Source organism: Schistocerca nitens, chromosome 7 (assembly GCF_023898315.1).
Source record: "Schistocerca nitens isolate TAMUIC-IGC-003100 chromosome 7, iqSchNite1.1, whole genome shotgun sequence".
NCBI lineage: Eukaryota > Metazoa > Arthropoda > Insecta > Orthoptera > Acrididae > Schistocerca > Schistocerca nitens.
Genome location: NC_064620.1, coordinates 144890239 through 144901139, shown reverse-complemented (window position 1 = coordinate 144901139; position 10901 = coordinate 144890239). Strand labels below are relative to the sequence as shown.

General features: G+C 42.4%; 1 pseudogene; it reads right to left on the bottom strand.

The window, feature by feature from the left end:
- Nucleotides 1-4974: 4974 nt before the first annotated feature.
- On the bottom strand, nt 4975-5092 carry LOC126195923 (5S ribosomal RNA; annotated as a pseudogene).
- Between the last annotated feature and the right edge of the window lie 5809 nt (nt 5093-10901).

Below are 10901 nucleotides of genomic sequence, written 5' to 3'. Positions count from 1 at the left end.
CAATTTCCTTCTCGCGGTTAAATTTCTGATGTTGGTTATATTTCTCGGCTAGTTTATATGCCATGGTACGTACTTCTGTCCTTGTCGGTGCAAATCCGAAGTTTTGTAATTTTATGATATAGTTAACCAACTTTTTCTCACATTCTTGTGTTAGTAAAGGCGGCCCACCCAAAGGTTTTTTCGTAAAGCACCCGTTTGCTAATCGTCTCTTCAGCGTTGACCATGGAACGTGAAACTCCTTTGAGGCTTTATTCAGGCTCATTCCATTTTGCACCGCTTTTACGGCATCGTTAAGTTGCTCCTCTGTCTAATCAGCACGGCTGGATACTTTTTGTCTTTTGTAAAATGTAGGCATCTTGGCCTGGAACAATGGCGGTAGTTAGAACATTTACTTTTTAATCACTGACAAACCAAACTGTACTCTCAAGAAAAATATATAAAAACTGATTTTTAATTTAACGATTGTATTGAGACGTTGGAAAAAGCAGAATATAACTCTCGCATGGGATAGGAAACGCTAAGATTTCTTGACTTGTCAAAAACCCTGGTTAGGTTGTACCTAAATAAAAGCTTTACACTTTACAGATAAGAAAAGTCCTTCGCCGTATCACCCCTGCCCGAGTTCACCATTTCTTCCATTTGCTATGGGTGAAACGATGAATAGCACGGCAAGAAGTCCAAAATACTAGAAGGAAAGATTTCTAGGTTATGTAGTACATAAGCAGTATAAGAAGGCAGAATATATCAAAAAATACCCCGCGGACTACGCTACCTGAAGAAACATCTACAAGTGCATGCAGCATATAAAAATTATTTAGCATCTAAAACAGTTTTGTACGAAGTACTTACGGTTTTTAAAACGGAGCTGGTTTTCAACACGTGCACACTGCACAGATGATCAGAGACTGTTGGCATGCAGACAGAGAGAGACATCTGTTTAACCAGTAAAGAATTAAAGCAACATCCGATTCACCATATCACCCTGACTTACCCTATATCCATTCTGTTTAATCGAAATCTCAAGTTCAGTTGAATTGTGTGTTGGAAACTAAAAGTTTACTCTTGATGTGATTCAGCATCAGTTTATTTTCTGCTATGCATGAACTTATCGGGTGCACTATTTGATATACTGCCTGTGTAGCAATCAACATTCTTCGCTACCACACTATTGAGACCAGAAAACAGAAATATATTAGTGTCACCTTTCATATAGAAGGCATATCACTTACAAACACCCTAAGAAAAAAAAAACCGCGGAAATCCGTAGTTATGACGTACGTATACTGACAAACAACAAGTAGTTATTCAGGCTGCCATTGATTGACAAATTGTTGGATGTCCTCTGAGGGATATTCTGCCAAAATCTGTCCAATTGGCGCGTTAGATCGTAAAAATCCGTCCTTGTTGGAGGGCCCTGTCCATGTATGTGAAAAACGGCATCGCATTTGAGTCAATTGATGTTTCAAAGTACTGCACTGAAAAGGTGTTTGAATGTTGTGCAGGTGTGGTTAAATTTAACGGAGTTAAACTTGTAACTGTTGTTATTTATAGATCCCCAGACTCCGATTTCACAGCATTTTTGCTAAAGCTAGAGGAGGTTCTTGGTTCACTTTATAGGAAATACAAAAAGTTAGTTATATGTGGTGACTTCAATATTAATTGTATAAGTGATTGTGCAAGGAAGAGGATGCTGGTAGACCTCTTTAATTCATATAATCTTATGCAAACCGTATTCTTTCCAACGAGAGTGCAAGGGAACAGTAGAACAACCATAGACAACATTTTTGTTCATTCCTCATTACTAGAAGGGCATTCTGTTAGAAAAAAGGTGAATGGCCTTTCAGATCATGATGCGCAAATTTTAACTTTAAAAGATTTTTATGCTGCAACTCGTGTTAAATATAGTCATCAGCTGTTCAGGAAAGCTGATCCGGTTGCTGTAGAGACCTTTGTAAACCTTATAAAGGAACAAGAGTGGCAAGATGTTTATAGCGCTGAGACAGTAAACGATAAATACAATGCTTTTCTAAAGACCTTTCTCATGCTCTTTGAAAGTTGCTTTCCGTTACAACGTTTAAAACAGGGTACTAGCACAAACAGGCAGCCTGGGTGGCTGACTAGAGGGATAAGAATATCTTGTAGAACAAAGTGGCAATTATATCAAACCGTTAGAAACAGTCAAAATCTAAATGCAGCAGCCCATTACAAACAGTATTGTAAGGTGCTTAAAAATGTTAGTAGGAAGGCAAAAAGTATGTGGTATGCAGATAGAATAGCTAAGTCTCAGGATAAAATTAAAACCATATGGTCAGTCGTAAAGGAAGTTGCTGGTCTGCAGAGACAGGTCGAGGATATAGAATCAGTGCGTAGTGGGAATGTCCGTGTTACTGATAAGTCGCATATATGTACAGTATTTAATAATCACTTTCTGAATATAGCAGGTGAGCTAAATAGAAACCTAATTCCAACAGGGAATCATATAGCGCTCTTAGAAAAAAGTGTTCCGAGACTGTTACCTGAAATGCTCCTCCATGATACTGACAAGAGGGAGATTGAGTTAATAATTAAATCACTAAAGACCAAGAACTCTCATGGATATGACAGGGTATCTAGCAGAATACTGAAGTATTGTTCTATGTATGTTAGCCCAGTACTTAGCCATACCTGTAACTTTTCCTTTAGGAGTGGTCGGTTTCCTGATCGATTAAAATACTCGGTAGTGAAGCCACTTTATAAAAAGGGAGACATTGATAATGTTGACAATTTTAGACCTATTTCTATGCCATCGGTGTTTGCTAAAGTTATCGAGAAGGTTGTATATACAAGGTTACTGGAGCATTTAAATTCACATAATTTGCTGTCAAATGTTCAGTTTGGTTTTGGAAATGGTTTAACAACTGAAAATGCTATATTCTCTTTTCTCTGTGAGGTTTTCGACGGATTAAATAAAAGGTTGCGAACGCTAGGTGTTTTCTTTGATTTAACGAAGGCTTTTGACTGTGTTGACCACAAAATATTACTGCAGAAGTTGGACCATTATGGAGTAAGGGGAGTAGCTTACAATTGGTTCGCCTCTTACTTTAAGAACAGAAAGCAGAGGGTAATTCTCCGCAATATTGAGAGTGGTAGTGATGTTCAGTCCCAATGGGGCACTGTTAAGTGGGGCGTTCCCCAAGGGTCGGTGCTGGGGCCACTGCTGTTTCTTATTTATATAAATGATATGCCTTCTAGTATTACAGGTGATTCAAAAATATTTCTGTTTGCTGATGACACCAGCTTGATAGTGAAGGATCTTGTGTGTAATATTGAAACAGTAACAAATAATTTAGTTCATGAAATAAGTTCGTGGCTTGTGGAAAATAATTTGATGCTAAATCACAGTAAGACTCAGTTTTTACAGTTTCTAACTCACAATTCAACAAGAACTGACATTTTAATCAGACAGAATGGGCATGTTATAAGCGAGACGGAACAGTTCAAGTTCCTAGGCGTACGGATAGATAGTAAGCTGTTGTGGAAAGCCCATGTTCAGGATCTTGTTCAGAAACTAAATGCTGCTTTATTTACCATTAGAACAGTATCTGAAATAAGTGACACTTCAACACGAAAAGTAGTCTACTTCGCATATTTTCATACGCTTATGTCGTATAGTATTATTTTTTGGGGTAATTCTTCTGATTCAAAAAGGGTATTTTTGGCTCAAAAACGGGCTGTTCGAGCTATATGTGGTGTAAGTTCGAGAACCTCTTGTCGACCCCTATTCAAAAATCTGGGAATTCTGACATTGCCCTCACAGTATATATTTTCTTTAATGTCGTTTGTTGTTAGCAATATTAGCCTATTCCCAAGAGTTAGCAGCTTTCACTCAGTTAATACTAGGCAGAAATCAAATCTGCATGTAGAATGCAGTTCCTTGACTCTTGTGCAGAAAGGAGTGCAGTATTCTGCTGCATCCATTTTCAATAAGCTACCACAAGAACTCAAAAATCTTAGCAGTAGCCCAAACTCTTTTAAGTCTAAACTGAAGAGTTTCCTCATGGCTCACTCCTTCTATTCTGTCGAGGAGCTCCTGGAAGAGCTAAAAACTTAAGCAAATTCCAGTGTTACATTGTTGATTGTCTTCATTTAAACTTATGACTTGTCACCTGAATATGTTTTTTTTTTCTATATTTCATTTTATCTGTTTCTAATATCGTGTTATAATTTCATGTATTGACTCGTTCCATGACCATGGAGATTTCTCCTTAATTTGGTCCCACGGAACAATAAATAAATAAATAAGTAAATAAATAAAAACGCTCCCAATTATCTCAATTTGGCAGAGACCCGGTGACCTCCTGGCAAAGGTGGGGTTTGGTAAGCACGAAGACAAGCTGTAGAAATTCCCGGCCTATGCGAGTGGGCATTATCGTGTTGAAATGTAAGCCCAAGATGGCCTGTCATGAAGGGCAACAAAACGATGCCTGGAACATCGTCTATGTACTGCTACTCTCTAAGAGTGCCGCGAATGGCAACCAAAGCGGTCCTGCTACGAAATGAAGCGGCAATCCAGACCATCAATACCGGCTGTCGTGCTGTATGGCGGGCGACAGTCAGGTTGGTACCCCACCTCTGGCCAAGCTTTCGCTGGTTATCGGGGCTCAGCGCGAAGACAGTTCTACTCCAGACAATGATATTCCACGCCGAATTTGCCCGACATCACAGCAGACGGGGTTGTCGGTATACAGAGGTCAATAGTAGTCGGTGCAAGGGGTGCCATGAGCTCAGCCCCATTTCTGTGTGAAGCACTTCGTCTTCAGGCTACAAGTGGCCTATCGGGACCGTCTGACCGCCGTTAAGGGTGCGGATAGGAGGGGCGTGTGATGAGCACACTGCTCTCCCGGTCGTTAAGATGGTTTTCTGTGACCACAGCAGCTAATATTCGGCCGAGTAGCTACCCAATTGGCATCACAAGGTTGAGTGCACCCCGAAAAATGGCAACAGCGCATGGCAGCCTGGATGGTCACCCATCTAAGTACTGGCCACGCCCGACAGCGCCTAACTTCGGTGATCTCACGGGAACCGGTGTATCCACTGCGGCAAGGCCGTTGCCCCATTTTTGTGAACCGCCTATTAACTAATGTTCCTTGTGGTCACTGAAGAACCAGCTGCACGACTGATCGGTTATAACGGTGAATTCTGTGCTCTGAGTAACTCTCGATTGCTCGGCCCTCACGTACTATCGTCTGTCGAGGCGACTGCTTCCCTTTGGCTCTATGTTCAACCATGGTTGAAACATTCCAGCCAACATCGTCTAATAGTCGCATCACTCCTATTCAAATGTCGACCGATTCGCCGATTATTCCAGCGGGCTTCTTTGGAGCCAACTACACATCCTCTTTCAAATGACGACGTCTGTGTATATTGTTCACGTTGCTGTCTGCTAGGCTTACCTACTGTCCAACTGAGTACATGGAATGAAATTCGCAAAGACTTTACCTGGTATCGACATATATCCTGCATGCAGTCCTTGCAATCTGCATGGTGAAATTGGGCTGCAGCCTCAAACATTCATCCAATGGCCGCCAATGTTTAAAATTCTGCAATTTCCGTCGATGCTTGTATGAAAATCAATTTCTGATCAATTTGCATAACTCCTTCGTAGAGCGTCGTTTTTTCTTTCCTTTTCTTTTCTTCTTTTCTTTTTTATTTGTCTCAGAGTGTATATATAAGAAACAGTAATGGTTCCAGCACTGACCCCAGAGGCACCACACTCTTATTTGTGCCTCAGTCAAACTCCACGTCATAGCCGTTCTCATTACTGTGAAGAATGACGTCGTGGTATCTTTCAGAGGAACCAGTTGTGAGTTACTCTCACGTTCCATAAAGATCCAACAAATCTAGTAATGAAGTTAAAATCTTCCGGGTTATTAGGCCGCGTCATGTTTCTTCTAAAATGATCGACGTTTCGACCCCTCTGCTGGGATCTTCCTCAGGATCTTCTGGTGCCCAATACAGCTAGAACACTGTTCTAGCTGTAATGGGCACAGAAGATCCTGAGAAAGATCCCAGCAGAGGGGTCGAAACGTCGATCATTTTAGAAGAAACAAGCTAGAACGCTGTTCTAGCTGTAGTGGGCACCAGAAGATCCTGAGGAAGATCCCAGCAGAGGGGTCGAAACGTCGATCATTTTAGAAGAAACATGACGCGGCCTAATAACCCAGAGGATTTTAACTTCAGTGACAACGGCCACGAAAGCCTGAAGACTTACATAAAACTCTAGTAATAAACTGCCATCAACACAATCCAACGCCTTAATTAAATCAAAGAAGGCGCCTAGCGTTCACAACGTTTTCTTCAATCCGCCGAGTGACTCATTGAAAAAAGAGATAAACTCTTTTCAGTCATTAAACCACTTCCAGAACTAAACTGTACATTTGACAACAAATAATGAGAACTGAAACGATCAATTATCCTATTGTATACAGGCTCTTCAATACCAATGACATAGAAATAGATCTCAAACTGTCAAAATTACCTCTTTCTCTTTTTTATAGAATGGTCTCATTACTGAGTACTCTAATCTTTCAGAAAACGGACCTATCCAAAAGCCAAGATTACAAATGTAGCTAATTGCTGGGTTAACATATGCAGCACATTACTGTGGGGTCTGGTAGCTACCCCATTATATCCATGAGAGTCTCTCGTCTTCAGCCATTTAATTACTGATTCAGTTTCCCTTTTGTAATTAACGCGGAAGTGTATTTGAAGTAGCTGTCTTGGAAATCCATTTTCTAAGCGAGTTAAATAAGTCCCTATAGAAACCAAGTTCTTATTTAATTCTCCTCGTATACTCAGATAGTATTTGTTAAATACTGTACATATATCTCACTCATCAGTAATAAAAATATTTTTATAAGATATTCATTGCATGCACTGTCAGAAAAAGAAATCGCAACACCAAAAAATAATTAATGTAGAGGAATGAAATTTCGGAAATACATTTGTCATATGTAAGTGGTTAATACTGCAAGATCACAGGTTAATGTATTCGCGATAGAAGCCAATGCAATTGTGGAATTCTACTGCATTAATAACCGGTGTAAACCCCAGAATTTTGAATACAACCATGCAAACGAGCATGAATTGTGTTGTACATGTCTCGGATGTCAGTTTGTGGGATGGAGTTCCATGCCCGTTGAACATGGTCGGTCAATACATGGAGGGTCAGTGCTGGTTATGGATGACGCTGGAGTTGTCGTCGGGTGATGATGTCCCTTATGTGTTCGACTAGAGACAGATATGTGATCGAGAAGGCCAAGACAACATCTCGACACTCTGTAGGGCACGTTCGGTTACAACGGCTATATGTGGGTAAACGTTATCCTGTTGGAAAACTCCCCCTAGAATGCTGTTCATGAAGGGCAGCACAACAGGTGGAACCATCAGATTGACGTACAAGTTTGGAGTCAGGGGGCGTGTGATAACCACGAGCGTGTCCCTGTTGTTACACGAATCCGCACAGCTGACTGTAGCTCTCGTTGTAGCTCCATTGTGTCTAAGCCGTTGCACGTTGGATACCAGCCTCACCTGGCCCCCTTCTAACCAACGTACGGCCATTACAGTGGCAGATACAGAACCAGCTTTGATGGGAAAACACAACAGATCTCTACCCCGCGTTCCAGTGAGCTCTCGCTGGACACCACTGAAGGCGCAAACGGCGGTGGTTTGGAGGCAGTGGAATGCACACCACAATGTGTCTGGCTCGCAGATCTTCTCGAAGCAACAGTTATTTGTGTCACTGAGGGGTCAACTGTTGCTCAGATTGCTGCACCAGATGAATTACGATGCGCCAGAGGCATACACTGAACACGATGGTCTTCCCTGTTGGTAGTGCTATGTGGCCGTCCGGAGCCCGGTCTTGTTGAGACCGTCCAGTCTCGTGACCACCGCTTCCAGAAGTCATGTAGAGTGGCTACATTCCTGTCAAGTGTTTTGGAGAAGGAACACAGAGCCTCTTGTAGCTCTATTTCACCACCTCGTTCAAACTCAGTGAAGTGTGGATAATGACGTCTTTGTCACCTTAAAGGCATTCTTGACTAACATGAACTCACCACGTCCAGTCTCAAGGGTAACTAACGCTACCACCGTTTCAGCGTCTATTTAAGGCAAACTCATATTGGCGCTAATAGCACTACTGTTAGAGCATTGGCGCGAAATTTTAATAGACGTAACCTTCCAAATGTGCAAACACACCTACCAACTTTCGTTTCTGTCGTACAACCTCTTGGTGTTGTCGTCCTTTTTTTCGTGAGTGTACTTCGACACACACTATCAGTGGTGAAAAAGATGACAGGGGTTGTCGCTGGAAAATGTGAAGGCGGTTGTTGTTGTTCTTGTTGTGGTTTTCAGTCCGAAGACAGGTTTGATGCAGCTCTTCGTGCTACTCTGTCCCGTGCAAGCCTCTTCATCTCCGAGTAACTGCTGCAACATCCATTTGAACCTTCTTATTGTATTCCTCTTTTGGTCTGTGTAACGAGACATCCCCCTCAACATTATCTTTCCTCAGCAGTAGTTGTCGAAACCAGTATTATTTTTCGAATTTAGGACACGTCAGTATTACCTCAATATTTTAGTTTCGATGTTATAATCGATAAGTACTCGTTCTGAATGCACAGTTAAATTGATTTTCTTAGAAACATTTGAAATTAAGAGTTATTGCCACACTTAAAATTTCTGTTATTAATTACGCAATCCTGTACTGATTGCTATTTTTTTCTGGATTCATTTATGAAATAATAATCCAAATTAATAATATAACTGAAACTTGCAGAAATTTGTTTGTTACGAAAAACTGAAAACCTTTTGGAATACCTCTATTGTTATTTCCGCAGAGAGTGGGAGTCGTAAGCTTGCCTCTGATGTGATCGGACGTATTTTTGTATTTCTGCGCGAACAATGTAATTTTGAATTTGTTAATGTGAGAAATCAAAATACTGTATCATATAATAAAATGTCACAAAATCAGTGAAAAATGTATTCATGCAAAAAGAATTCTGCAGCAACAATCTTCCAATTTATTTAGCTCAAATCAGCCGTGAGGACATGACGTCAGATTTTCAGCATTAAGAATCAGACCCCTAGACAAGATGGACTGGAGCCATCTCAGATTGACAAGCTAAGTAAACCTGAATGTTTATTGTAATCTTTGCTCCTCTCAGTTCTTGATAAAAGACTTTAATTATTAATTACTTAGACTGGGCATTGTTTAATGTGGACAATAGATGTAATCAGGAAGGTGGAGGGAGATTACGTCCTCCTCTACAATGCCTACTCCCACACTTCCCTCAAATACTAAACTGTTGATTTCTTGATGTCGCGGAAGTGAAGACGGTAGCCCGTGTTAGCTGTAAAGATAGACGGGGCCACAGTGTCAGCGAAGCAGCTACCTCGGAGCTGTGCGGAGTCTTTGAAGTCGTCAAAGACGCGACAGCTAAGCGACGGAGGGAGAGTTACTTGGCGCCGGCGTTCTGTCGCGGCGGACGGAGACGTCGCTGGGGCCCCGGGATCGACCCGGTCACCTGCATCCCGGTCCGGGGGCGGTCGCGGTGCAGTTCGGCGCCGGCGGCGGAGCGGCGTCTCGGCGTCGGCGGCGGCGTCGGCGGCGGCGACCCAGTTTCCGGCGCCGGCCCCTGGTCAATACGGTGCAGCTGCAGCGGCCCTGCAGCCGCCCAAGGTCGGCCCTCGCCGAGCCGCCCCCACGTCCGCCCCCAAAGCCTTTGTCTTATCCCGGAGCCCGCGGCGCGGGACCCATTAGCCTTCCGCACTTTATACCGCTGCGCTTCGTGAGCAGACTATATGTGTGTCCTTGTAACGTTTTCGCGACACTGCGAGCAATTTGTTTACCACTTGATCTGACTGCGATCAGTATGTATGAGCCCTATGCTCTTCTCAAGATTCCAAAGCAGAACGGCGTCACTACTGACCTGCACAATAATGCTTTTCTGCGTCTGTATCTGTGACACTGGTTTTCTCGATCGTATCTCCCCTGCCCACAGACAATTACCGCTCCTCAGAGTGTGTAGGTAGGCGTAGACAGAACCACACTCTTGTCTGGTCGGCCGACTGCCTGTTATCTATGCGTACCTTCAGCTCTAACACTGCTATCAGAACAGCATAGTAGGAAACTTTCAGCAAAGCAGAATCCTTTATGTTGTTTGTTGCTGTGGTCTTCCCTCCAGAGACTGGTTTGATGCTGCTCTCCATGCTACTGTACCCTGTGCAAGCCTCTTCGTCTCCAAATAAGTGCTGCAGCCCACATTCCACTGAATATGCTTAGTGTATTCATCTCCCATTCTCCCTCCACGATTTTTACCCTCCACGCTTCCCTCGAACACTAAATTGGTGATCCATTGATACCTCAGAATGTGTCCTACCAGTCGATTCCCTCTTTTAGTCAGGCTGTGCCACAAATTCCTCTTCACCCAATTCTGTTCAGTACCTCCTCATCAGTTCCTTGATCTACTCATTTAATATTCAGCATTCTTCTCTAGCACCACATTTCAAAGGCTCCTATTCCCTTCTTGTCCATATTATTTATCGTCCACGTTTCGCTTCCATACATGGCTACACTGCAAACAAATACTTTCAGAAGGAACTTCCTGACATGTAAATCTATACTCGATGTTAACAAATTTCTCTTCTTCAGAAACGCTTTTCTTGTCATCACCGGTCTACATTTTAGGAACATCCTACTTCGACCACCGTCTGTTATTTTGCTTCCTAAATAGCAAAGTTAATTCATTATTTTAAATGTTTCATTTCCTCGTTTCAAGACACTGTCCATTCCGTTCAACTGCTCTTCCAGGTCCTTTGCTGTCTGTGACAGAATTACAATGTCATCGGCAAATCTCAAAGTTTTT